At 44.1% G+C, this 25,517-nt stretch overlaps 1 long non-coding RNA gene across 1 annotated transcript in view; it reads right to left on the bottom strand.

The window, feature by feature from the left end:
* Window positions 1–25,471, bottom strand: part of LOC115293267 — a 48,849-nt gene extending 23,378 nt beyond the window's left edge. Inside the window, exon 1 of the long non-coding RNA XR_003909458.1 lies at window positions 24,389–25,471. This is a non-coding gene — a long non-coding RNA (uncharacterized LOC115293267). The remainder of the gene's footprint in view (window positions 1–24,388) is intronic.
* Window positions 25,472–25,517: the final 46 nt, after the last annotated feature.

Genomic DNA, 25,517 nt, shown 5'->3' with positions numbered 1-25,517 from the left:
TTCTGGGCAGTTCTCAGCTTGCAAGAGCCGTTGAGGAGAGCTAACTAGAAGCAGAAAAGCATGTAGTTTAAACTCATTTTCTAAGGAGATTTGGGGTTTTTTTTTTGGTGTTTTCCTGGAGCCTTAAAAACGCACTCAAAAACTATTTCAACATGGTCCAGCCTGGCGGGAGTCAGAGATGGCAAGAGTCCAAGACGGTTGGGAAAGCCTCCGACATCCAGTTCACAGCTGGTTGAGCTCATTTCCAAATAGAATCATGCCCAGTAAATTAGGAAAGGAGGCGGTATCCAGGAATCCTGAGATCCGTCACCGGCGGCCACATATTTTCCACCTTACCTGGGAGGCCAGAATACAGAGCTTCAGTTTTGGGTTTTCTTGATCGTTAGAAACACTACGAGGCTTGCTCTTTTGAGTGAGTCCCTCTCCCACCCCTTCCGGACAAGCAGAAGGTACACACTCAGGGCCAACTGTTCTCTGTTTCAGATTTTCCAGAGGGAAAAAGGAATGTCTATCTGGCAGATTATTTCACCTTCCCTCCATCATGCCAGGGTAAGACCGGCTAATTCTTCTCCTGCAAGACTGGCAGCGTTGGGCAGTCAGCGGGTAAAGCTGAGCCCTTTTGTCCTCCATAGTCTCTGTGGCCTCAAAGATTGCTGTTCCATGGGTGGTGTCAACTGGCTGACAACAGGCCAAGTGCCCCAGTGCCCTGGCAGCTCAGAGGACAGAAACAAGCATGTCGTCGATGGGTCCTGGAGGCTGGTGAGTCCCATTCTGCCTGTCATTCTGTTGTCTCCAAGCATCACCCAAGTTTTGGCCCCTCGGGTAATCTGATCTTTCTTATCATCATGCACCATATTGGTCTGTGGTCTGTGGGTCTTTCCTATGGATTCCCAACTCCTCCCCTGTTCCCATGCCGACTCCTTCTCCTGGGCCATGCGGGGTCCTTGTTCTAGTGTGGGTGATCCCTTCTGTGCCCTTAAGAGTCTTCTAAGGTTGCTCACCCTAGCTGGAAAATGGCTTTCTCTAGATTAATCTGGTTTTCCACTTGCCCACATTTCGTCAGCTGGGTTGGGGGTCAGCAGCATGCCAATGGTCACTTGCAACCCTTGCTCTTCTTCCTTCTGGACAATGTTCCCTCTCTGTTGAGTCCTGGACATTTTGTGATTTCTCTCCCTTTCTGCCTTGCTGTCTCTTATGTGATCTCCTGGTGACTGCTGCCCCCCACCTCTCCAATTCAGTTAAGATGTGAGTGTATGTGTGTGAAGGAGAGAGAGAGAGGGAGAGAGAAAGAGAGAGAGAGGGAGAGAGTGTGTGTGTGTGGGTGCCCATATAGTGTCAAGACCTTGGCTGCAATATCCAATGACTTGATTCTAATTTTAGCTTTGTGTTCACTAGTTGATGTGACTTTGGTCAAGTCACTGAATATCTCTAGGGTCATTAGCTCTTATATAAGATTCAAGTACAGGATTGCCTATAGCACCAGGCTGTTGGGAGGAAGAGATGAGCAGATCCATACAGAGCATTGGCGTGTTTCTGGCAGAAGTTGGTAATTGTTAACCATTCTTGTATTTTGGCTGCTTGCTTTTGTCCCCAAACCCCATCGTCATCTGAGGAAACCACTGTTCTTCAGAACCACACAACTTTCTCCACCAGAGACCCGACTGCTTTACCTTGGGATGTGCATGTCCACTGGTGCCTGTCCCTCTTTCTCTGACAACCTCCTGCTCTACGTGGTCTCCCTGTGCTCTTTATGGTCAGTATCACTTCCTTCTTCTCCATCACATCTTTATCTTTCCGGATCACCAGCAGGGACCCCTCAGCCTTGGCCAAGTGGCTTATTTTCACCGCAGACTACAAGGGCTGTGATGGGTATGTCATTCATCTTGTATGAAGGTCATGTTTATTCTGTGGTTATATTTTTATAATTTTTCCATTCTAAGGATCAACAGGGAAAATGAGTCATTCTTTAAAACCTTATGCTTAGTCAGTTATTTATCTCTTCGTTGCCCCTCCCAGAATCTCCATCCTACAGTTTCTGAAGTTGGTCAGAAGTAAGTACCTAATTTCCCAGGGGTGCGGTAACAGAGTGCCATGGACTGGGTATTTTAAAACAAGAGTACTGTATTTTCTCACAAGTCTGGATGCTGGGGAATCTGAAGTCAGGCTGTGAACAGGGCTCTGTGAGGGAATCAGGTCCATCCTTCTCTCCTAGTGGCTGTCTCCTAGCGGGGAGTTCCTTGGCTTGCAAATGTATCACCCCAATCGAGCTGGCATCCCGAGCCTTCTCTCTGTGCATCCAGGTGTTGAAATTACGTTTTCTTATTAAGGACAACAGCCATATTGGATTAGGGCCGGCCCTAAGCATCTCATTTTCACCTGATTACCTCTGCGAAGAACTTTCCAAACAAGGACAAATTCACACATAGGGGGTTTGGACTTCAGCTTGTTTTGGGGAGAACATAATTCAACCTGCAACACCGACCAAGTAAAAAAAAAAATTAATTTTCCTCTAGTGACCTGAGCACTGGCAACTTCTTTGTGTGGGTAAGGCCTCTTGCTGGCAGCCTTATAGGGCAGCCAGAGAGCTCAGGACAGGGCTGTGGGGGCCTGAACCTGGCTCTAAGTGTCCTTATGGTACCTTTGCTGAGTCTTCATTCCTGGGCCTCCCCTTGTGCTCTCTCCTTCCCCCTCCCACCCCCCCACTGCCCTCAGCCCTTCAACTGTTAGTCTAAGAAGCATACGTTTAGTTTAACAAATCAACCAAATGATTTTTAAAAGTGGAGTTAGTGTAATGAAAATTTCAAATGCTTATTTTTTTTTAATTAAAAATTTTTTGACGGAGAGCACAAGCCAGGGAGGAGCAGAGGGAGAGAGAGCATGTGAGCAAGCTACATGCCCAGCACAGAGTCCCGCTGTGGGGCTCGATCTCACAATAGTGAGATCTTGACCTGAGCCAAAATCAAGACTCAGCTGCTTAACCAGGTGAGCCACCCAGGTGCCCAATCAAATGTCTAAAAAAAAAATGGGTAAGAACATGCATTGCTGGCCTCTTGCCCTCTACTCCACGCTTCCTTCTCTCCATGTAAGCAGCCGGAAAGATGGCCCCTTTTGGCCTTCCTGGCACAGCGGCCACAGCTCTCCGGAGATCATGCCCTCGCTCAGCTGGAGTGCGCTGGTGACCTCAGATGTATCATGAAATTAAATGCCTTCTCCCCCTGAATCTTATTTTAAAGCTTCTGAGACATCTACATTTTCTTGCCCATGACAATCAGCAGGGGTAGGGTGAGGGGAGAGTAGAGGGGAGGGCAGAGGACATTTTAACAAGCAGGACGAGCCCGCAGGTCATCTACTGTTCCCGAATGTTATCTCTGGCCTGACCTCGGTTCACGTTCTCATGCGGGTTCAAGTTTCCGGAACACGTGCATATTGACTTTAGTACAGGGCCCATTCTGGAAGCCTGGTCAGCTAATTTTTACTTCTGCTGCCAGAAGATGATTTTTTCCCCCTTCCAGCAAAAGTAAAAGGAGCGCCCTATCCTTTAGTGAAAACAATTTGGACAACATTAATGAACCTACCCTGGTTTACTGCAAGGGGATTGAAGGTTTGCGTTCATTGCGGTGTGCTTTGACTGCAGTGCCCCCTAGTGGATCCTCGCATGTTATACAAGGTTCTCAGTTGGATCACTTCACAGAAATCCGAGAATGTATTTTAACAAACTCTGTTCTTTAAAGTGAGTCCTTATTTTGTTTTCTGGGTTTTTTTTTCCCCCCAATTGAAGCTCACTTCAATACATAACCGAACTGTGTATATGCATAATCTTCTGATTGTTTGCATGACATTTTCTACACATCTCTTCTTTGTCATTTCAGGAAGGAGGGGAGAAGAGAGGAGGGAGACGTAACAAAATAGGCACAGAAGGAAATTACCATGAGGGATTTTGAGCTGTGGTTGGTAACATGATACATCTCTAGAAAACTAAAATATTGAAAATATAACAATAGTGAAGCTTTAAAACTGAGATTATCATGAGCAAATATTTAATTTTTATTTATTTATTTTTTAAATGTGTATTATTGAGAGAGAGAGAGCATGAACAGGGCAGGGGCAGAGAGAGAGGGAGACAGAGGATCCAAAGCCGCCTCTGTGCTGATGGCAGAGTGCCCGATGTGGGGTCTGAACTTACGAACCTTGAGATCCTGACCTGAGCAAAGTCGGAGGCTGAATGGACTCAGCCACACAGGTACCCCGTGATTGAAACTTTTTAAAAGCAGGATAAGAATATGAATTCACTCAGTGAGAATCTGACTTTTTTTTGGTGACAAGTGGGTGGGGAGGAAACAGCAGGTCCCCAGCTAAAGGCCACTTTCTTTCCGCTTTGCATGAAGATGTCCTGCCTCTGACTTTATCCCCAGTTAATTCAGCTAAGACCAGGATGTGCGTCCTTTCTCATGGGTCCACCCGCAGGGCAGAGATGAAGGTCGCGGCCTCACTTCCTCACTTTGTCGCTTTGTCCTTTCCGGGAGGACTGCAGGGTGGCAGAGTCAGGTGATTCCGGTAAGGACTGTCACGTATGAGACACCGGTTTGGAGAGTTCTTAAGGCTTCTGCAAAGTAACTGGAAAGCTACTGCAGAGATTCCCAGATATTTAGATCTTACGACCAAGCCACAAAGTGAAATGGAGGCGTAAAAAAAGACCGCTAATTACAAAAGAAGCTTCCAGATAACGGCACTAAAAATAAATTCCTTAAAAGTTAAACGACGAGAGAAGGACAGATACCATATGTTTGCACTCATAGGTCTAACAAGAGAAACCTAACAGAGGACCATAGGGAGGCGAAGGGGGAAAGAGAGTTGGGGAGAGAGAGGGACACAAATCATGAGAGACTATTGAATACTGAAAACGAGCCGAGGGCTGAAGGGGAGGGGGAGGGAGAGAAGGGGGTGATGGTCATGGAGGGGGGCACTTGTGGGGAGAAGCACTGGGTGTTATATGGAAACCAATGTGACAATACTCTATTATAAAAAATAATAAAAAAATAAAATATAAAAAAAAAACCCTTAAACAATGATCTCCATCAGTTCATAAAAGAAAAAACAATTTAATACAAAAGACAACATACAATTTTAGAAGGACATTTCTTGTCAGGAAAAATGGATTTTATATATGAGCATGCGCGTGCACACACACGTCGCCATAGAACAGGGTGAAGTTTGTCCTGAGCTGGTGGCTGTCTGTGGACTGGCATTTGGGGACAGTGAACGCTTTGCCCCTGAAAGTTGACACTCTCAGCGTGACACAATGTTCTTTCTTTGAAATTAGGACTCAGGACCCCTTGTCGCGGTAAGGAGAGACGAATCAGAGGGAAAGTCTGCACTCTAGGGTCACAGAAGGCACTCCCCGCTGGCCTCTGCTTGCTGACACGTGAGAATGTCAGCCCTCAGAGGGTCTCGGGACCACAGGACCTAAACACACGGCCTGGGGTGGAACCAGCATGAATCCTTCCAGAAGGACGGGAATGTGCTCATGTGCAGGCCCTCAGAGGAAGGATTCCAAAGCCTCCCGGGAAGCTGCATTCCAGGGCTCAGGAATGCTCACTCGCGGAAAGGGAGGTCACAGACCTCTCAAATCAGCAGCTTAGAGGCAGAGGAGGCCGAAAATCTTTTAGGCGAATTTCCCCATGTTACAAAGTCAGGAATTCACACGAAAGAGGCAAAGGACAAGCAGAGACTCGCTACAATTGTCTTTGGAGAGGCTGACACTCCCTTGTACGCCCCACACAGCCCAGCACTATAGCCTTGAACGTTGATACACCTCTCAAATGTTGAGGGGTCTGGGCTGGGGTCTCCTGACGCACAATCTCACACCTGCGATAATCCCAACCCTGAGATACTCCCTTAACCTGCTTAGAACCACGTGCCCTAAGGAAAAGCCAACATCAGAGAACCTTCTTGAGAGCGTTCACGTGCTGGGCCACGGACTATTACTGTATCTTCCCGGCTTTGTCCTCTCCCTGTTCAAACTTTTTATCCCTTCTTGAAAGGAGGTATTTTACAAATATTTAATTGTTTGGATTTTTCACATTTCGTTCCTTTTTTAAAGGTATCACTGCAAATGGGCTACAATATCCTAATCCAAAATGGACATTGAACATTTGCACGATTTACGTATTCTCCTATTTTGTGCATTCTGAGACTCTAGACACCACACATTCTTACTCGTGTTTTCGTTTGCTGTGTGTCTTTCAGTTTGCCTTGTTTGGTCTTCCCATCCTTTGGTTATATCTTTTGACTATTTAACTTAGTTTGTTGGTTTTTGGTGGTCCCTTGGTGGGGAGCCACATGACAGTCCCCCAAATGATTTGTTCCCATTCTAATTCCTGGAGCACGTGATTGCTACCTTATTTGGAAAGGGGGGACATTGTAGCTACATTAAGTTATGGATTTTGAGCTGGGGAGCTCATCTTGAATTAGTCCAGTGGGTTCTAAATCCAATGACGACTGTCCTTATAAAAGACACAAACAGGAGAGATGCCCAAATAAATAAATAAGTGAAAGCTATCCAAAACTGGAAGAGGCAAGGAATAGATTCTCCCTCAGAGCCTCCAGGGAGTAGGGCCATAACGACACCTTGGTTTTGAACCTCTGGCCTCCAGAACTGGGAAAGAATAAATATTTGTTGTTTTAAGTCATCAAACTTGTGGTCATCTGTTACGGTAGCTGCAGAAAGCTAATATAATCTCCGATATTCTAAGAATATGCTTGACACACTTCCTGAAGGGTGCTAGGCGGCCGCTATTCCTACATTTAATGTAACTTCCTAACTGTCAGGATTTTACTACTCTCTTGGGTCATGGACCCCAGGCATTTTGTATATTCTGATCATTGCATTTTATTTGTCAATTAATGGGCTGTGTCTAGAATTGGAATTTCTCGACTAGTAAACAGAAAATAAATTAGTTTGTTTCAAACCACACATTTGGGAGCAAAAGCATGGAAACCTACAGAATTGACTGGTTCGACACATCTCAAAAGAAAATATGAATCACGTGAAGGTGTTTTAGAGCAATTGCACTAATTATGCTCTAGTAGCCGCTAATAGGTGGTTTGGAGCTAGACTTCCTCGGTTGAAATCCAGCTTTAGCAATTAAAGTGGGAAACTTCTATAGCTTCTCTGGACCTCGATCTCCTCATCTGTGAAATGGATCTTTCATGAGCATGAAGTAAAGAAACATGTGTAAATTTCTTAGAACAACACCAGGAGCATTTTGAGCATCTTGGAAGTCTTAATTTTTGTTCATATGTTTATGCTTTAAACATCTAATTAGTGTGAAAGGCACCTTAAAAATAGGGAGGGATTAGGTAGGGAGGTTGTTAATAACTTAAAAACCTTAAATTATTTCCTCAGGGTTAGAACATTAAGAAAGTGTTCCTAGGGACAAAACCCTGTGTAACCCTGAAAATAGGGTTTTAAGCAAAATTATGTATATTCATCTAAGGTCAAACAAGGGACAATATACTCAGAAAGCTGCATTAATTATTGTGTCTTCAGCTGCCGATGGCTATATTTAGCAGCTGGCGTAATGACAAATGTCCTCTCTTATGAAACCGGGCAGTCTGTCTCTTTTCTTGATCCTTTGCAGCATCTCTCAAGTTTATTCATTTCAGCTCCAGGGCTAGTAGATTACCCTCAGTTAGCTCCCTATTGCTTTCTACCTGCATTGTCCTAAATATTCACGGAATCTCTTCCCATATGACTCTCCCCTCCAGCAGAATTTTGAGCGCAGCCTCCTACAGTCCCGAATCCTTCTGAATTTCCCATCATCCATAGAGGTGGGTTCAGAGCCCTTCTGATCTTATGCACAATCAGGGTGGGGGGTGGGGGTGGGTAATTAACATGCTGTATAAATTACATGCAAATACTATCATGCTAACCATATCGATGTGACAAAATACACAACCATGGAAAATTTGAAAAGGTGAGTTTCAGCGGAAATAGGACGTATATTTAGATGTCTTGCTAGTCATGGTGCTGAGTTTTACCACTCGCTGCCACCCAGAGACATGATTTGCATTTAGGGCAAGGTTCCTCTTTAATAAAAGTGAGTACAAACATTTGGGACCATACATCTTCCAGGTCATTTAACACTTTTTGTCCGGTTTATTGCCACAGACGATTGGATTATTGCTGCTTTTACTGTATGCTGAAGGATGGGTGTGTCCGCTGTCTGTCTGCCACTGGTCTGTGTTACTTAATCAATACTATGTTCAACACGCCATTTCTTACCAAGAATCTTTTTAAGCTGCTTATCCTTTTATTGAGGATTAATTAAGCTAAAACACGAGCCATCTGTGCTGCCAAACACAGTAAACAAGCCGTGAAGAAATGGGGAGGAGCCCCTTCTGTCACCCCCATCACCTTGGGACAAAGTGACACACTCACCGACCAGCTGACACACATCCGGGCTGAGTGGGAACATCAGGGTCAATGTGCGTAGTTACTACTGACCAAAGAGATGACTTCAGTGTTCTCGTTGCCTCTCATCTTGTGCTTCTTCAGAGTGGATGCGCATCTCATGGGGGACCACTGTCTTTAGAGAAAGTCCAAATATTTTAGCCAGGTTTCCTAGACCCCCCAGAGCCTGGTATCCATTGGCCTTTCCTGGTCTCAAGATTGCAGGGCTCCTACGTAGGACCCAAACTGGGTAGATGCACACAGGCTTCAGTCTAAAGAGAGTGTTCATTATCCTCCACCACCACCCTTGTTTTTCCCTCCCATGAGTCCTTGGACTACCCTCCCCATGTTCAAGTAGACAATTCTACCTTTCCAAGAAAACTTAGGACGGACCTCATTTTTCCACAAAGTCTTCCCTCCCAATGTCAAGGCTTCCCTGAGCACTCCTGTCTCTGACTCTGGAAGTCATTTTTTGGGCAATTAGACAAATAGTCTTGTTGAAGAATCTTCTATTATTGACTTTATTATGGAAATCCTTATATTTATATATATATATATATATATATATATATATATATATATATATATATATATGCTTGGGTCTTATTCCCTAACTAGGTTGGTAATTCCTTGATGATGAACCTGTATTGTATCATTTTTTTTAATTAAAAAAATAACAAGTGCATGTAATTTAAAACATTGTTGGTACAAAAAGGCTTATTATGAAAAATACCATTCTCCTACTCACTCCTTCCCATCTTTCTTTCTGTTTCCTTTATGGACATTTCTTTTTAATTTTTAGTTGGTTCTTGTGAAAATTTTCTCCAAATTTTACTGGTCATTCTCTAGTTCTTGAGTGGTCATTTGTAGACAGTATCTAGTGAATTTCTGCTCTGGGATATAATAGGGTGTTCTGATAGCTCTTCTCCTATCTTTCCCTTCCCCTCTTCATCCTGGCATTTTCCTAATATGTCACAACTTGTTGGTCAGTTATTTGTCAGCGTTTACATTCTTATGGCCGTCTAAACATGGTTTATCACTGAGCCAACTAGAGTTGGAGTTCATTTCTTTTTACAAACTGTCTCATTTCCTCATTTGTTTTGCTGTCTCCAAAACTGTACTTGTTTCAGTTCCAGATGCTCTCAGAGCACTACCAAGTGTCTGTCAGTGTTATCTTCCCAATTCTCAAATGTATCATATAGTCTTTCGTACAAGTTTTGCTGGGAGACCTTCCTCCCCGCCGGTTTTGTTCACTTGCTCTAATCTGGGTCAGCTGATATCTGAATCCATAGCAGTGCTGTTATTCTGTGACTTCCTTTGACACAGTCCTGGGCTGTGTGTCCTCCTTTCTGGATGCCATGTCTCACTCCAGCATGAGAGTGTTAACTTTCATTCTGGTGGGGTCCATGAAAGTCTGAAAACTTTTATTGTACCCTCACTTTTGGTGGATATATTGGCTGGGTATGAAATCATAGATCGAGAATCATTTTCCTTTAGAAATTTGAAAATTTTATCATTTTACTTAGAGGATTTTCATTCTGATTCCTGATTCCACTTGTTGGTTTCCCTTCTGGAAGATCCTCGCATCTTCTCTTTATCTCCAGGGTTCTGATATTTCAAGACAGCATGTTTGTTGTGATCTTATCATTCACTGTGCCAGGCATTTGGTGTGCCCTTTTAATTTGGAGGCTTGTGATCCTCAGTTCTGGGGAAAATGTTGTATAATGTCACTGATAATTTCTTCCTTTCTGATCTTCTTCTGGAATTTCAGAAATGTTGGACCTTGTATTTTGAACCTCTGTCTTTCCTTTTCTTTCCTATTTTCTATTTCTTGATATTTTTGTTTTACTTTCTAGAATTTGTCTCATATTAAATTCTAAACTTCTGTTGAAATTATATCTTGTTTATCATATTTTCAGTTCCCAAGAAATCTCTTTTGCTTTCTGATCTACCTTCTTGTTCTTATTTTATGGCTAAACTCTTCCCTAGGAGCTCTGAGTGTACATGTAGCACACACACATTCCTGCATTATCTCTGTGGCCTCTGGAGTCCTTCCTATGAGTCTCCAATTATGTTGCAAGTTTTCTTAAATACCTGATGATCCTTGGTTGTCCTTTTATAACTAAGACCAAGATAACGATTTGCAAACTATGTGTATATGCACAGAACTGTGGACAAGTGGGCTTTATAGTAGGTGCCAAACTAAAATTTTGGCTAGGGGATCCATTGACTTTTCGTTAGGGACACTGCTCCCCATATAAGCTTCCAATCTCTTACTGGGGGGCAGAATTTTCCTGGCTGTGACCTTCGGGCATTATGTTCTTGGAACTGGGCTGGGTAATCTATCATCATCAGGCCAGCCTTCAGTAAAACTTCCCCTGTTTTCAGGCCTGTCCCTCACCCTCTCTCTGTACTTATCAGTAACAACTATGCTGGCCTGTCTTCAACTCAGTTTCTCTAGAGCACATTTCCAGTGAAGGGGGGAGGGGGGGGAGGAGACAGGGAGCATAGAGGTAGCTGTCTCTATTGCATGACTGGGAGGGAATCTGGGAGAACATTCATCCACATAGAAATGTTAAAACAATCTCCTACCCTGCCCTCAGCTTGGGTATCTCCCGCCTCCAAGTGATGGGCCTTTGAAGGTTCTGTAGGGAAAACTGTCTTTTAAAACTTCCCATGGAAGAATTACAGTTTAAAAACATTTTCTTTTGGGGGACCCCTAGGCTGCTCAGTCAGTTAAGTGTCTGACGTAGCCTCAGGTCATGATCTCACAGTTCATGAGTTCGAGCCTCACACTGGGCTGTGTGCTGACAGCTCAGAGACTGGACCCTGCTTTGGATTCTGTGTCTCTCTCTCTCTGTCTCTGCCCCTCCCATACTCACCCACCCTCTCCCTCCCTCTCTCTTAAAAGCAACTAAACATTAAAAATAATTTTTAAACCATTTTCTTTTCAATTAAAGGGGCCAATAATAGAAGCGTTGCTGTGAATTTTCTGATGGGCTGGAGTCTGTGATGCTTGATCAGGGTTGAGAGAATCAGCAGGATGTAGGTCAGAAGCCACATCACTCAGGAAGTTGGCCATTACCTGACCCTCATCCCAAACTGTAGTAAGAACATTCAGTTGTCACCATTATGAAAGGAAGTTTGCATTGTGTAGGACATGAGAATGCATTCCTGCAGGAATACTAAGAGGATATAAAAATAACCCTAATTTGGCACCAAATAAGCTTTGCTTTGTTACTCTGACCCAAGACATGTTGGGAAGTGTGCACTTTCATTTTTTAAAAATGTTTTATGTATTTTTGAGAGAGAGAAAGAGCACACGCGGGGAAGGGGTAGACAGACCAGGGGACAGAGGATCTGAAGTGGGCTGTGCCCTGACAGCAGCGAGCCCTGTGCAGATCTCGAACTCACGAACCTGTGAGATCAGGACCTAAGCCGAAGCCAGCCTGAGCCACCCAGGCCTGGGCACTTTTCTTTCCTTGATGCCAGGAACTCACTACCATAAGCAGAGAGCCCAAAGCTATTTAATGGAATTGAATTTAAAAAGAATATTATAGGTTGGTTAAGTAATTTCTTTCACTGGCTGTGTTTAGCAAACAAATGTGTAGCTGTGGAGTAAGAGAGGCCGCAGAGGCAGAGCAGGGTGTAGGGAGATTAACACTAACTGTTCAATAAATACTCTTGAGCATGGATGCCATCCCATGCCTGGCACTCGATCATCCATATGTCCTGTTGCTTTCCATGTAGGAGACATCTTAGCCTCTTCACTGGACTCTAAATCTCATCTTAAATGTCTCAATGATGCCAGCGTCTTATAATGCAAATTAGATGAAACCTAAATGTGTTTTATCATGAACACGGCAGGTAAAATGAATGAATGAATGAATGAATGAAGATCAATGATATTTAAAACTTCATATTTTCCATTGCTTAATATATACCATCCAAGGGACCAAATATTACGTAAGTATTAGTTCGCTTATTCTTACAACCACCATATAAGATGCTATGTCAGTCAACTAAGGCTACATAAGTTATGTCACAGCAAAAAATAGCCCCCAGATCTCAAGGACCTATGACAACACACACATTTCTCACCCACACAGCAGGTCCCTCATGAGGGTGCATACCAGGGGTCCAAAAGGTGCAGCAGCCGCTGGGTGAAAAGTGGGTAGTCCCAGGTGAAGGGATGGGGGAGATGGTGAACCCTGAGCTGGTTCTTAAAACTTCTGGTTGGAAGCGACACACGTCACCTCTCTCCTCAATTCAATGGCCAAAGCAAGAAACATGATTGCGGCTCACCTTAGCGGGTCAGAGAGATTCTATTCTATTTCGTTGAGGGGCATCTCAGATCATGTGGTTTGTCTGATATCAGTGGGTAGGGACATATAATCTCCCAGGGAAGGCAGCAAACATTTTGAATAATACCATCTATGACAGACACAACAAAACCAGCAAAACCAAATAAAAACACAATGTCAAGGATTTAATGATGCAGACATGTCAGAATCAAACCCAGTATCCCACGTTTTAAAAAGAAAAAGAATTAACTTTTACTTGAATGATACCATTTCAGGGTGTAGCTGGGAAATAAAAATAAAATGTTAAGCTAATACCACAAGGAGTAACACCAAGATATTTCTTTCCCTAAGGGCCGATCTAATAGTATTTGTACAAATAATATTCAGGTTCTAAAATTCAGATTTCAGACAGCTTAGGTGGTCTCAAAGAGTATCCTATTTCACTTCGGTGATTTTCTAGTGTTTTATATTCACTGTGTGACTCAGACTTGCCAAAGGCAAGAAGCAGCTGAGAGGCAGTAAATGTTACTGTTTTAAGGGGAAATAATGTCAAGAGGAAATAATTTCACACCACCAGCAGCAGGTCGTGGACTCTTGTACTTAACCGGTCTTCGCATTTTACTTCCTTTCTCGTGGTTGCATCAAGTCTTGTCCGTCACAAGAAAACTAGGTACATCCCAGCGCTATATTTTGTTTCCAGTTTATTAGAATGCTCTTTAAAAAGTCACCACTTCTCTGGTTTACCATTTATTTTGCTCTAAAAATTAGCCAACAAGGCGACACTGTTTTCTTGAACGAGCCTGCCACCTTGTGGCCATTTGGCAAACCAGACTTGGCGACACCAGCCCTCTGCAGTGCTTTCCCCGTGAATAAGCATTTTTGAGCCCCTAATGTGCACCAGACCCTGTTTTAGGTCCTGAGCTCACAAGAGCGAATGAGATGGGTGAGAATGTCCGCCCTCCTGGTTCTGTATTGGAGCAGAAGGACCTGTGAGTATAAGTTAAACTTTGGAAACGTGGTCCACCTTTATTTATGTGTTTAGTTTTAGATTTTTAAAAAATGTTTTTTATTTATTTTGAGAGAGTGAGAGAAAAAGAATCCCAAGCAGGGCTCAAACTCACTAATGATGGGATCATGACACGACCTGAGATCAAGAGTCAGATGCTTAACCAACTGAACCACCCAGGAGCCCCTGGGGTCAACCTTTATACCTTGTTACCTGAATATTCTACCTACGTGTATGCTCATCTTTCCTATATGCAGTCTGCGAGCCATACTTCTCTGCTGAAAGGCCACCTTTTCATTGTTGCGTCCTCTGGAACCAAAGACCTCTTGCCTTCTCAAGGACCCGGGGGCTTGGCATCTGTTATTATCTTTTCTTTCTCCTGCATTCTCAAAGTCTGCCTTCCCCTTCATTATACACACAAGCTCAGTGGCTTCCAATAGGAGTCTTTTCTTAACCCCAGTTCTCTCCTGCTAAGGCCGCATTTCCCTGCTTCCCATCACAGTAACGCTCTCCAAAGTTTTATTTTTGTCCCTCGTACCCAGAGGACCTTGTCTGCCTAGTTTATGGCTGAATTCCCAGCACTAAGGAAAAGAGTTTATTTAGTGGGCGCTTGATAAACATGATTAATTTGCGTATGAATTCATATTGTTATGACAGCAACACCCACCCTGCCCTGGGTCACCCGGGGTTTGTAAAACAGAAGCAGAAAGGGCGTTACCTTGAGGAGAATCCTGCTTAGAACATGGGAAGATTCCTCAAACTTACGGCCTCCAAATTTGCAAAATGAGGACTGGACTGTCTTGGAAATGAAAGATTCCATGTCAGCCGTGGGGTGAGCTCTATCTGGCAGTGGTGTCTGGGTACAGTACCACAAATGATGTTTTGGCCATGGAAACAATTCTGCGATGGGTTGATATAGATTTAGTAGTGATGTCCATCCTGGTGGCAGGATGTGGCATTCACCTCACATTCTTGGGGAGCTGGGTTCCCTCCAGCTCTAAATGTGAAGGATTTAAAAAGACAGAACCTCATCATGTTGCTGCATTTTAGATTTAAACTAGACTTTGAACAGTTCTCAACATTTAATTGTAGGCTAAGAATAAAACTGAGGCTCAAAATTATAAACTGCAATCTCTAGGAGTGAATCTCAGATAAATGGAAATGGGTCTGCCTCTATTTTATTTTACGTACTAAATTTTTAAATGTTTATTTATTTTTAGGAGAGAAAAAGACAGAGCATGAGTAGGGGAGGGGCAGAGAGAGAGGGAGATACAGAATCCGAACCAAGCTCCAGGCTCTGAGTGGGCTCGAACTCATGAACCGCGAGATCATGACCTGAGCTGAAGTTGGATGCTTAACTAATTGAGCCACCCAGGAGTCTGCATCTATTTTATTTAACTGGAGTTCATCTGGTATCCCATATCATGAAGGAAAAGTTTTTTACATAAAATTTTTGTATAATATTTTAATGTTCCTTTCAGAAAAATATCCTGCACTAATCAGTATTTATTATGTTTAATATTTTATTTCCATTTAAATGTGTTACCTTTCCCTCTCTGATGGGTGGCCAACTTCATTCACTTTCTTTCCCCCCATTTTGCTTCCCCACAAGGAGGTAATTCCAGACCAGACTGGCAAATATGTCAAGCCATATTTTAATTTCTGGGACAATCAATGTGAAGTTAATGAGATTAAATACAATAAACCTTAGAAAAGAGTGTAAGCCCCTTTTAATGGAAATCAGGATTAAATGCAAATTTTCATCCCTTTATGTGGCAGTCATAAATGTTTTGAATCAATGAAAACACATCCGAATGGATTTGAAGAATGTAGAGTTTATCATAGTGAAAAGGAAGGTTAAGTGATTTGAGAATATATAATATTCACATGAATATAGCATGTGAAAGAGAGCTTTTTTCTGCTGCTTGGATTTATTTGTTGCTCCAGAATATTTTAAGGCAAATAAAAGAATGCATATAAAATTTTTGAATTTTCGAAAGGCAGCTTCAAACCTACTTTCCTACAGTCTAGGGTGAATTTAGCAGGGGTGGGTGAATGGCCAGCCCCTGTTGTCAAAGTTGACCTGTCAGCGGTTTGTAAATAAAGCTTTATTGGACCAAGGCCATGTCCGTTTGTTTTCAAATTATGGCTGCTTTCCCATGACCGCGGAGGGGTCTGTGGTGGCAACAGAAGCCTCCTGCTTGCAATCCTCACTACTTGGATCTTTCGAAGCAAAGTTTGCAGACACCGACCTTGGACTGTAAGTTTCTCCATTGTATTGTATATTTCCGAAGGCCGGGACTCTTTGTTTAAGCCTCGCCTCTAATTTCTCTTAGAGAAGTATCCATAACGGACATTAGTTAATGACAGCTAGAAGAAATACAGAATAAAATGCAGACTGGTGCTGTGGGGCGTAATTTAAATTCCTTTCCTCAGTCGTTGTACGTGTTTTGGCCAATCTTAGAAAGGCGGTGCTCCCTGCCTCTCCGCCCGGCGCTGGCTGGGGTCTGCTGCTCGCTGCATCCCGCAGGCCAGGCCCACTTCCTCCTGTTTCCCTGGAGCCACTTGTTAAAGCTCCAGTCAATCCAGCTGGTGGGTGGGGACACGTGCTCTCAAAAGCCTCCTGGGTGGCCCCTTCCAGGCTCAGCCCTTCCCGCCTGCGGACCTTGCAGTTGGCCATTTGCAGGCCCCTGGGCAGATTCTGAACAGCTGCCGAAAAGATGTGGCGTGTCCACTGCGGACTCCCAGGGCAGCCCTTCAGACCGAAGGGGGAGACCCCTGGGGCGGGGTCAAAATGCGAGCTAAGTTTAAAAAAGGAAAATGAAACCTTAGACTATAACATTTCTTGTTTTTTTGGTAAGGTTTATTTTTGAGAGAGAGCGAGAGAGCGAGCTCACGCACATAGGAGGGACAGAGAGAGGAGAGAGGATCCCAAGCAGGCTCTGTGCAGTCAGAGGAGCTGGCAAACCGTGAGATCAAGACCTGAGCCAAAGCCAAAAAGTATGACGCTTAAGTCACACAGGTGTCCCAGAATACAAATATTTCTTATTACTTTTCTGCCAACACAATACTGGAGAAGTCCACGTTTGCGCTGCAGTGTTTAAGGTTCACAATAAAATGCAGAAGAAGCTAGAGAGTGGAATGAAGAATCCCGATGGCTGTCCCCAAATCCCCTAGGACCCTGGGGTCCCCCTGTTCAAAACCTTTGAGACTCAAGGGGAGAGGCCGCAGCAGAGTCTGGGAGAGCGGTCGGGGGTGTTTTCGCCTCCCAGGGACTTCCGCAAGGACCCCAGAGAGGCTGCCTGCCTCTTCTCTCCGTGCCCACCCCCCCCACGGAGAATCTCACCATCCGCTCCAGCACAAAGTGGCCTGTGTGCGCCACATTATTTGTACCTTCTCATAAAATTGCTTTATAATTATAATATTATCTTTCCAGAATTCAGAATTATAATATGAATTATAAAATTCAGAAGCTGCATTTTCAGAATTAGGATTTGATGATATGTGGAGTTCGCGGGCTGATGTCATAAATGGCCTCAAGGGCAAATGTCTGTATCTCCAGTAAAAATCATTATTGAAAAATCACCCTTTATGTCATTCACTGTCTTTTCTGTTACGGTATACATCGATCCATTCCTCTGAAAGCTGATTGCTTGGAAGATTTGTCCCTCCGGACACACTGGAAACTTTCCTTTAATAGAGGAGAGTTAATAGTTCATAATATCTTGACTTTCTTTTCTTGGCCGCCAGGAAGCTTAGGGCTAAGGGTCTCATGCAAACAAAGAGGCAGACTGTGTGCCACAGGTTTTTTTCCATTAGAGGGACATGTGCCCTCCTGTCCTGTTGACTCCTGTTATTTTATCCCTTCCTTAAATGGCCCAATTGGTGGCGCTATAAAATCAGCTTCTTCTTCTTTTTTTTTTAATTTCTTTTTTATGTCTTTTTATTTATTTTTGAGAGACAGAGAGAGACAGTGCAAGCAGGGGAGGTCAGTGAGAGAGGAGACACAGAATCCGAAGCAGGCTCCAGGCTCTGAGCTAGCTGTCAGCACAGAGCCTGATGCGGGGCTCGAACCCATAAACCGTGAGATCATGACCTGAGCAGAAGCCGGACGCTCAACCGACTGAGCCACCCAGGCACCTCTAAAATTGGCTTCTTTAGGGGTGCCTGGGTGGCTCAATTGGTTAAGCCTCCGACTTCGGCTCAGGTCAGATCTCACATTCGTGGGTTCGAGCCCCGTGTCAGGCTCTGTGCTGACAGCCCAGAGCCTGGAGCCTGCTTCCAGTTCTGTGTCTCCTTCTCTCTCTGCCCCTCCCCCTCTCATGCTCTGTCTCTCTCTGTATCAAAAATAAATAAAACATTTAAAAAAATTAAAAAAAATAAAATTGGCTTCTTTAGAGCACATTTTTTCTGAGTGTGTTTTATTTTATTTATTTTTTATCTTGTTTAATGTTTATTTATTTTTGAGAGAAAGAGAGCATGTGAACTGGGGAGGGACAGAGAGAGAGGGAGTAACGGAATTCGAAGCAGGCTCCAGGTTCTGAACTGTCAGCACAGAGCCCAACATGGGGCTCGAACTCATGAACAGTGAGGAGTGACCTTAGCTGAAGTCAGACATTTAACTGACAGAGCCACCCAGGCGCCCCTCTGAGTGTGTTTTATGAACTGACTGAGGGATTTAAATTTTCTTGTAGAATCTTCACAATAACCCAGTGCAGTTGGAAATATTCCCATTTCCCAGATGGAAAAACTAAGGCTAAGAGAGATGAAGATATGTGCGAAAACCCAGAAAGCAAATGCAGTTGGGACTTGAAACCATTAATATCTAAAAATCAAGCTTGTCTGCATAGCCACTAAGATGTGTTGCCTGTGCTAATCTGGCAAAGTCCAACAGATTCAAAGAGAACTGGACTGTAAGAATGAAACCAAATTTCCCACTGAAAAGTGATAAAGGGATGAAAAGAAGACGTTTATCAATAGAATTGATATTAACCCTTTCATCGGAGACAGATTGTGACATCAGATGAATCCCATACAGTGAATCAGCACTGGGCAAAAAGTCGAATCCTGTCCATAATTAAGTGTATTCAACTTAAAGACATTTGTACCTCTGACCAGTGGTAGAATGTATAGGGGTTAGATCTCTGGGTAAATGAGTTCTCTTAGTTTCTTTTGGTTGCACTGATTTTGTTTAATCTTATTGGAGGGCAACACCATCAAAATCAGCATAGCGGTGATTGATGGATCCTATTTCTAGAAATTTAAATTGAGAAAATACTTCAAAAGATGGGAACCGTGTGTTTAAAGCTGTCACAGCAGCATTATTAGGAATAAAAAACAGAAAGGAAGATAATTGGTCTCCAGTAGAAGATAAACTGCTTAAGTGATTTTTGAATCAGCAGCAATGCTGTTGAACAGACCATTCAGATTTACTGAGGAAGACACTAAGAAATAACATTATACAGAAAACAGAGCTTTGGGTGAGCATGGGTCCACCAACTCCCAAAGTACGTTAATATATGGACGGCATAGTAGAGGCGAACTATAGGCTAATATCTTCCTACACTCACCTCAAAAGCTGGAAAGGGGTGCTTTTTGCATTAGAGGTGGGCTGGGATGAGGTCGCCCAGAGACCTGGTCCGGCCGCTGAAATGGGGGTGCCTAGGGGACAGCCACATTCTTCATGTAAATTAAATCACGAATTGAAAGGTGAAGAAGCAGAAAGATCCAAGAACCAGAAGTGTAGGGTTAAAAATCCAAACAACAGGAAAGCTGATGAGAAGGCAGTCTCCAAGTGGTGATATCTTAGCCCAGAGCAGGTCTCCAGAGCAACTTACAAAATTATATATTCTGAGTCTCGAAATAATGAACGGTCATTGCAAAAATATTCATTCAACATGGAACTTTATAACATGGTGTTAGAGAGCTGAGCAGCCCTCCTCCCACCTCTGGAATGACACCAATTCCCAGCAAGAGCCACTGGTAACAGAGGGGCTAAACCCCCGAGGACATTTCCCCATGTGTTTATTTATACTGTAAGGGCACCCCCCCATTGCTACTGTGTAGCAACTTGCTTTAGCACCTAAGACGTCGTTCTTGACATCTTTCCCATCTCCCCTTGTGTTTGATTTTGATCAAATGAGTATTTCGAGGACAATGAAATTGCTTTTCTTTTTTGTTCCAAGTCCTCATGGATGCTTTCAGATGGGGGCCATGATGCTTTGTGTCAAATACCCTGGCTCTGAAATCATTCTTCCTGACATTGAGTTGACCTTCTCTGAGCAGGAGATTCCTGGGCTTGAGATACCGACAGGAGCATCATGGCAGCTGTTTGGGGGTCTTAGGGAGTGTGTCCAAAGAGCAGAGTTGGATAGATATTGGAATTTTCACAGTATTTGTGCACGGAGAAGTAGAGAAAGCAGCATCCCTTAATTAATTTATAATACAAAGAAGTCCAACCTCTGCATTCTGTTTGGCAACTGACTTTTGCACTAGCAATTTATTTTGGGCACCATTCCTTGCTTCGGAGTTAAAGTAAAAATATTTTAATTACCAGCAGGGGCTGATCTGAGAGGAAAGGCAGGTAGTAACAAGGAACGGGCGAGCCTCCAGGCTCATGCTATTTAACACTAGAACCTCTTCAGTCTCGTTTATTCAGAAGTGGAGTCGTGAGCATAATTGTTCTACAACATTCTTTAGGTCCTTTAAAAGTAACTTGTCCTTTGAAGGGTTTAACAGGCGATTTGGGTAGAAGGGCAGCCAAAGATTTAAGGACTGTTTTCCTAAGACTGGGGTCCCTATGGTTTAATCCCCGGCCTCAAGTCTGTGGAAAAGGTAGGCACCGGCTAGAAAAAGCCCTCGCTGGGGAGTGAGGCACACACTCTTTATCGCTGCTTTGATGTATTTATTTCCTTAACAGAAAATGCTGGTGAGTAGAAAAGAATTTGGGGACCACTGATGGGAGGAAGGAGGTGTGGAAATTACAATGCACGATGGGGAGAGGGAGTTGAAAACAGGAACTATTCAGGTCGAGTATGAGATTGTTTTTGGTCTGCTTTTTATCCTGGGCAAACAGGTTCCTAGCATCTTGCCAAGGCCGGCTTGCTCCTTCCTTTTGGAGTCGGATGCTTTGTAGTAGATACAGGTTTGCTCAGGTTTCCCAGCTATGGGTTTCCAGGACACAAAGAGGACACCGAAGTGGGGAAGTGAGGTTAAGTCGTTTTCTGCCAGTTAACACATTTTACTCGGCAGGTAGTAATAGAGAGTGGAATTCAAGATCCCCGATGTCAGTCTTGGGCACTGCTCTTGAAGTCACTGCTCAGATTCATGTCCTAGTCAAGGAGGGGGGTCAGGGAAGGGCTCCGGGCCCCTGCTCGAAGTTGAATTTTGTAGCTCTAGACCTGCCACCGCCTGCTGGACACCCTGAACCCCACACAGCAGGGGGCAGTGCCCGTGCAGCCTGTGCTCTTAAAACAAATCCTTCCCAACTTCATGCACTTTTAAGCCAAGGTTTCTCAACCTCATCATTATGGGCCTTTGAGCCAGCTTTGAGCCAGCTTTGGCCAATTGCCAGCTGCAGGGGGCTTAGCAGCGACGCTCATTTTTACCCATTAGATGCCAGTGGCACTTTCCCCTCTTATATCTTTTCCCCCCAAGTGCCTCTAGATGTTGCAGGCTGTTCTCTGAGAAGCCAAAGAACACCTGCGTGAGAACCACTGAGTGAAACAAAGGAAGTTTTTTCCCTTGCACCTGTGAATGGTGAGGCTGTGATCATCCCAGGGTGGGGGAGGTTAGGCAGGAGAAAGATGAAATAAATGCACAGATCTCAATATTTTCCTTTGATTAAAAATCATACATATACTTCAAGGGGGGGTGGGGAAGCGGTACATTTTCATATGTAATACTGGCTCTGTCCGGCTGTCAGCTTATAATTTGTAGATCAGGCCTTGTGAACATTCACCGCAAGTCGGTCATCCATTCAATAGTTGATGAATAGAGCTGAATTTAAAGAATTCTCTGTGTGGGTCTCCTCTGAGGGCCTGGGTTAACATGTGGCCTTGAACAGGAGCTAGCCAAAAAAATGTCAAGCAAAGGTGGCTGGTGTAACGTGGGTGACACTGTCAGCATGTTTTGCTTCACCCATCTTGGTCTGCATCACTTATTTGGGATCTTAAACCTTTTGACTATTTCAGAGAGAAGGAAGGGGAAATGAGGAAGATGTCAGGCCTGGGGAGGTGGTGATTTGGGAGGTACAGAGCGAGGAGCTGTGGGTGAGGTTTGAAGGTGAAACGAGGTCTAGATACTAATCAATTGCAGATGCCTCCATTGACACACTAGGTACAACTGGAAATGCTGAGCACACACGGAAGCTCTCAGAAACGGACTAGTGATTTTGGTGACAATGTGTCCATTATATTGCAAGCAATTCCTTGGTAAATCTTTTAGGAAAAGTCAGTAGGCACTGAATAATTTATCTTTTTGATGAGTAATTTCATAATGCACGTTATGCTTCCCTGAAGCAAATCAGGCAGGCAATTGAAAATGACAGTAGTTGACCCCACCTGGGTGGCTCAGTCGGTTAAGCATCTGACTTCGGCTCAGGTCATGATCTCATGGTTTGTGGGTTTGGGCCCCACATTGGGCTCTGTGTTGACAGCTCAGAGCCTGGAGCCTGCTTCCAATTCTGTGTCTCCCTCTCTCTCTGCCCCTTCCCTGTTCATACTCTGTCTCTCTCTCAAAAATAAATAAACATTAAAAAATTGTTTTTAGAAAGAAAATGAGAATAGAATTCATTTTACAATCCATTTTGGTTATTACAAATCTATTCACTCCATTTGGAGAGTAAAGCAGTCTTTGTTTTCATCAGTGTAATGCTGACAGGTAGTTAACTATGTCATAAAATGTGCTTTTAGCGTATGCATCCAAGTCTGTTAGTTTATAGTCAAAACAGCTGCTGACATCCACAATAGTTTTTGTGAACAGTTTTCTAAACTCCAGAACTTCAAATACTTAACTGTGACTCCTGAAGTGTGTGTTCTGAAAAAGTTTTCAAGAGCATGCACCTTAAAAATGTTAAGATGTTAGATGAACAACTAAAAATCAAACTAAAGACATCAACAAATTGGATTTTATGTAATAATGGACAGAGATGTAACATTTTGGTTACCATTTGATTCATGTCTACAAATTCTAGGAGGAGTAGCCTTACCAGCCAGTGACATCATTATTTCACTAAAAAATTCCTTTAAAAAATCTTATAACAAGACAGCTAAGTTTAATGGAAGGCAAAATTGGAGAGACCTATAGTCTCATTGGTGTAAGCTTTTGCTTCCCATTTCTTTCCCTTTTTTTTCCTTAAATGTTTATTTATTTTGAGGGAGAGAGCATGAACACATGGAGGAGGGACTCAGCACAAAGCCCAGCTTGGGGATCTATCCCATCTTGGGTGAGATTATGACCTGAGCTTAATTCAGAGTCAGATGCTTAACCCCCTGAGCCACCCAGGTGCCCCTTGCCTCCCATTTTTATGATAACCTGTGATCTTTTCTCCAATCACAAAAGGCTTGTTTTTCTCCATCATGGAAATTTAGCTAGACGCACTGAAGGTGACAAATGTTTCTTTCTGCATTTTCTTTTTTGGGAAAAATTGGAAAAAAGACAATAGAAAGAAGATAACCGTCAGAGTCTTCTCATGCGAACACAATGGGAACATATATTTACCAATTTTCAGTTGATTTATTTACATGTCTGAAAGATCACAGAGTTAAAAATGGAATGTTAATGAAATAACTACTCAGATGTCTTAAATACATTCAGTAAATGTCTTGAATGTAAATTTGCAAATGCTCATTCAATTTGGTAAAGTAAAAACTTAGAGGCTTGCTCAAGAGGACTTAAAATTCCCCCTGCAGTTTTCAACCTGGAGTGATTTTTGCCTCCCAGGGGATCTTTGGAGATGTCTGGAGACATTTTTGGTTGTCACAACTGGTGATATGTTGGTGGTGGAAGGTAGTGAGTGTGTGTGTGTGTGTGTGTGTGTGTGTGTGCGCGCGCGGGCATGCACTCTCACTACTGGTAATTAGTGAGTAGAGTCCAGCAAGGATGTTAAACACCCAATAGAGGGCAGGACAGCCCCGTCCCCCATCCAAAACAAAAAATTATCCACCTCAAACAGGAGGTTGAGAAACCCCGCAATAGGGCCTCATAGATGACGTTCTGGAATAAGTGAGACAGATGGAACATATTAAATTATTGAACATAAGTGTTCAGTTATATAAAATGCATTGGAGGCAACCCTAGTTGTAATGCTGCCCCCTCCTCGTTTTTGTCCTATAGTTACTTCTTTGCTCTTTCACTTTTAAATGGCAAAACAGGGAAAAATGAAAAAAAAAAACAACACATAGAAACAAAAGTGCCACTTTTTCCTTACAGCCCTTTGGTTAAAATGCGAACATTTCCAGCTTGCACGTGTTGTGGCAGCAGACCGTAAATATCCGAACACTAGGTAGTCTAACCCACCCAGCACAGCCTCTAGCAACGACCATAGTATCGGGTTGACCCTGATGCCCTGCTTAATTTAAGTACAGTTAAGTTCTACCAAGTTTTTTTCTTGTTAAACGGACTTACCTTTCCCCCGTCGAATGCAGATGTACTTACTTGCCTTTGGCGTCCTTCCTTTTAAAATATGGTTGCATTTTGTAGCCTCGATTTTGGTGGGAAAATCCCCCCGCCCCAATCCACGCACAGGTCGGGAGGGCAGATCCACCTTAAAAGAGAACTCGCAGCTCCCTGCTTCGCTTTGCTGGGTTGTTGGCGAGCCGGAAAGCAATCCGGGCACAGCCAGAGGGCGCCAAAATGCCGCAAATAAAAGTTCCAAAGGTTCAGACGGTCGCGGGAAGGTAAAAATTGGCTTTTGTCTAATGAAAGAACTGTGGTTCTGAGCGTTATCCTGTTATGTTTTGCATTTGCTTCTTGCCAACAGATGAGCAAGGTGGGCATACCTCCCCACGCTGGTGGTTATTTTATGTCCCGGTGTTAACGTGGTAGTGACTCGAGGCACCCGACAAATCTTGGCCATGGCATTGACCTGTGCGCTTCTAGGCAGCACTCTGCGGCTTGCCTCGGCTAACCCAGTCTTCCCGGGAACTCGTTGCCTCTTTTAAAAAAACAGATATAGAACAACGATGGTTCCTTCCCTCCGGTTCTTGTCTTTTCTCTTTCCTCTCCCAAGTCCCGAGAGCACGGTCGCAGGGGCGACGTCGCCCAACCCCACTAAGGTGGACCTCGGCGGCGTCGCTAGTGCCCAAGCCGCGGAGCTCCAGGCTCAGCCCAGCGTGCGAAGGAGCCGCCTTGCCCAGCGCGCCTGGTCCCGGGGGCGCCGCCCGGACTTGCCTGCCGGTGGCGGCCACCCTCAACCCCGAGGACATCTGTCTTGATGGGCCGAGGGGGTCCACCAGGTCACCCCCAACCTCACTGCCCGTCCAGGTATCGGAATCCCAGGCAGACGTCGCGCGTGAGCAAGATTGGGGTGCTGAGAAGGGTAGCAGGTGGCAGGGGGCGTCGTTCGCCACCTCCAAGCAGCCCCTTAAGTGAGAGCGAGAGTCCGAGCACTTTCTATCCACCCATTCCAAAGGACTGAGAGAGACGGAGCGAGAGAAAAGAGAAGAGAGAGAGAAGTACCCACAGACAGCCCCGGCGCGGCGGGGGAAGGGAGGCGGCGCGGGGTGTGGTAGTGGGGGGGGGCGCGGGAAAGGAG

The sequence above is a fragment of the Suricata suricatta genome, chromosome 6 (assembly GCF_006229205.1).
Source record: "Suricata suricatta isolate VVHF042 chromosome 6, meerkat_22Aug2017_6uvM2_HiC, whole genome shotgun sequence".
Taxonomy (NCBI): domain Eukaryota; kingdom Metazoa; phylum Chordata; class Mammalia; order Carnivora; family Herpestidae; genus Suricata; species Suricata suricatta.
Note: the sequence above shows the minus strand (reverse complement) of the source record. Positions and strands in the feature narration are given on the sequence as shown.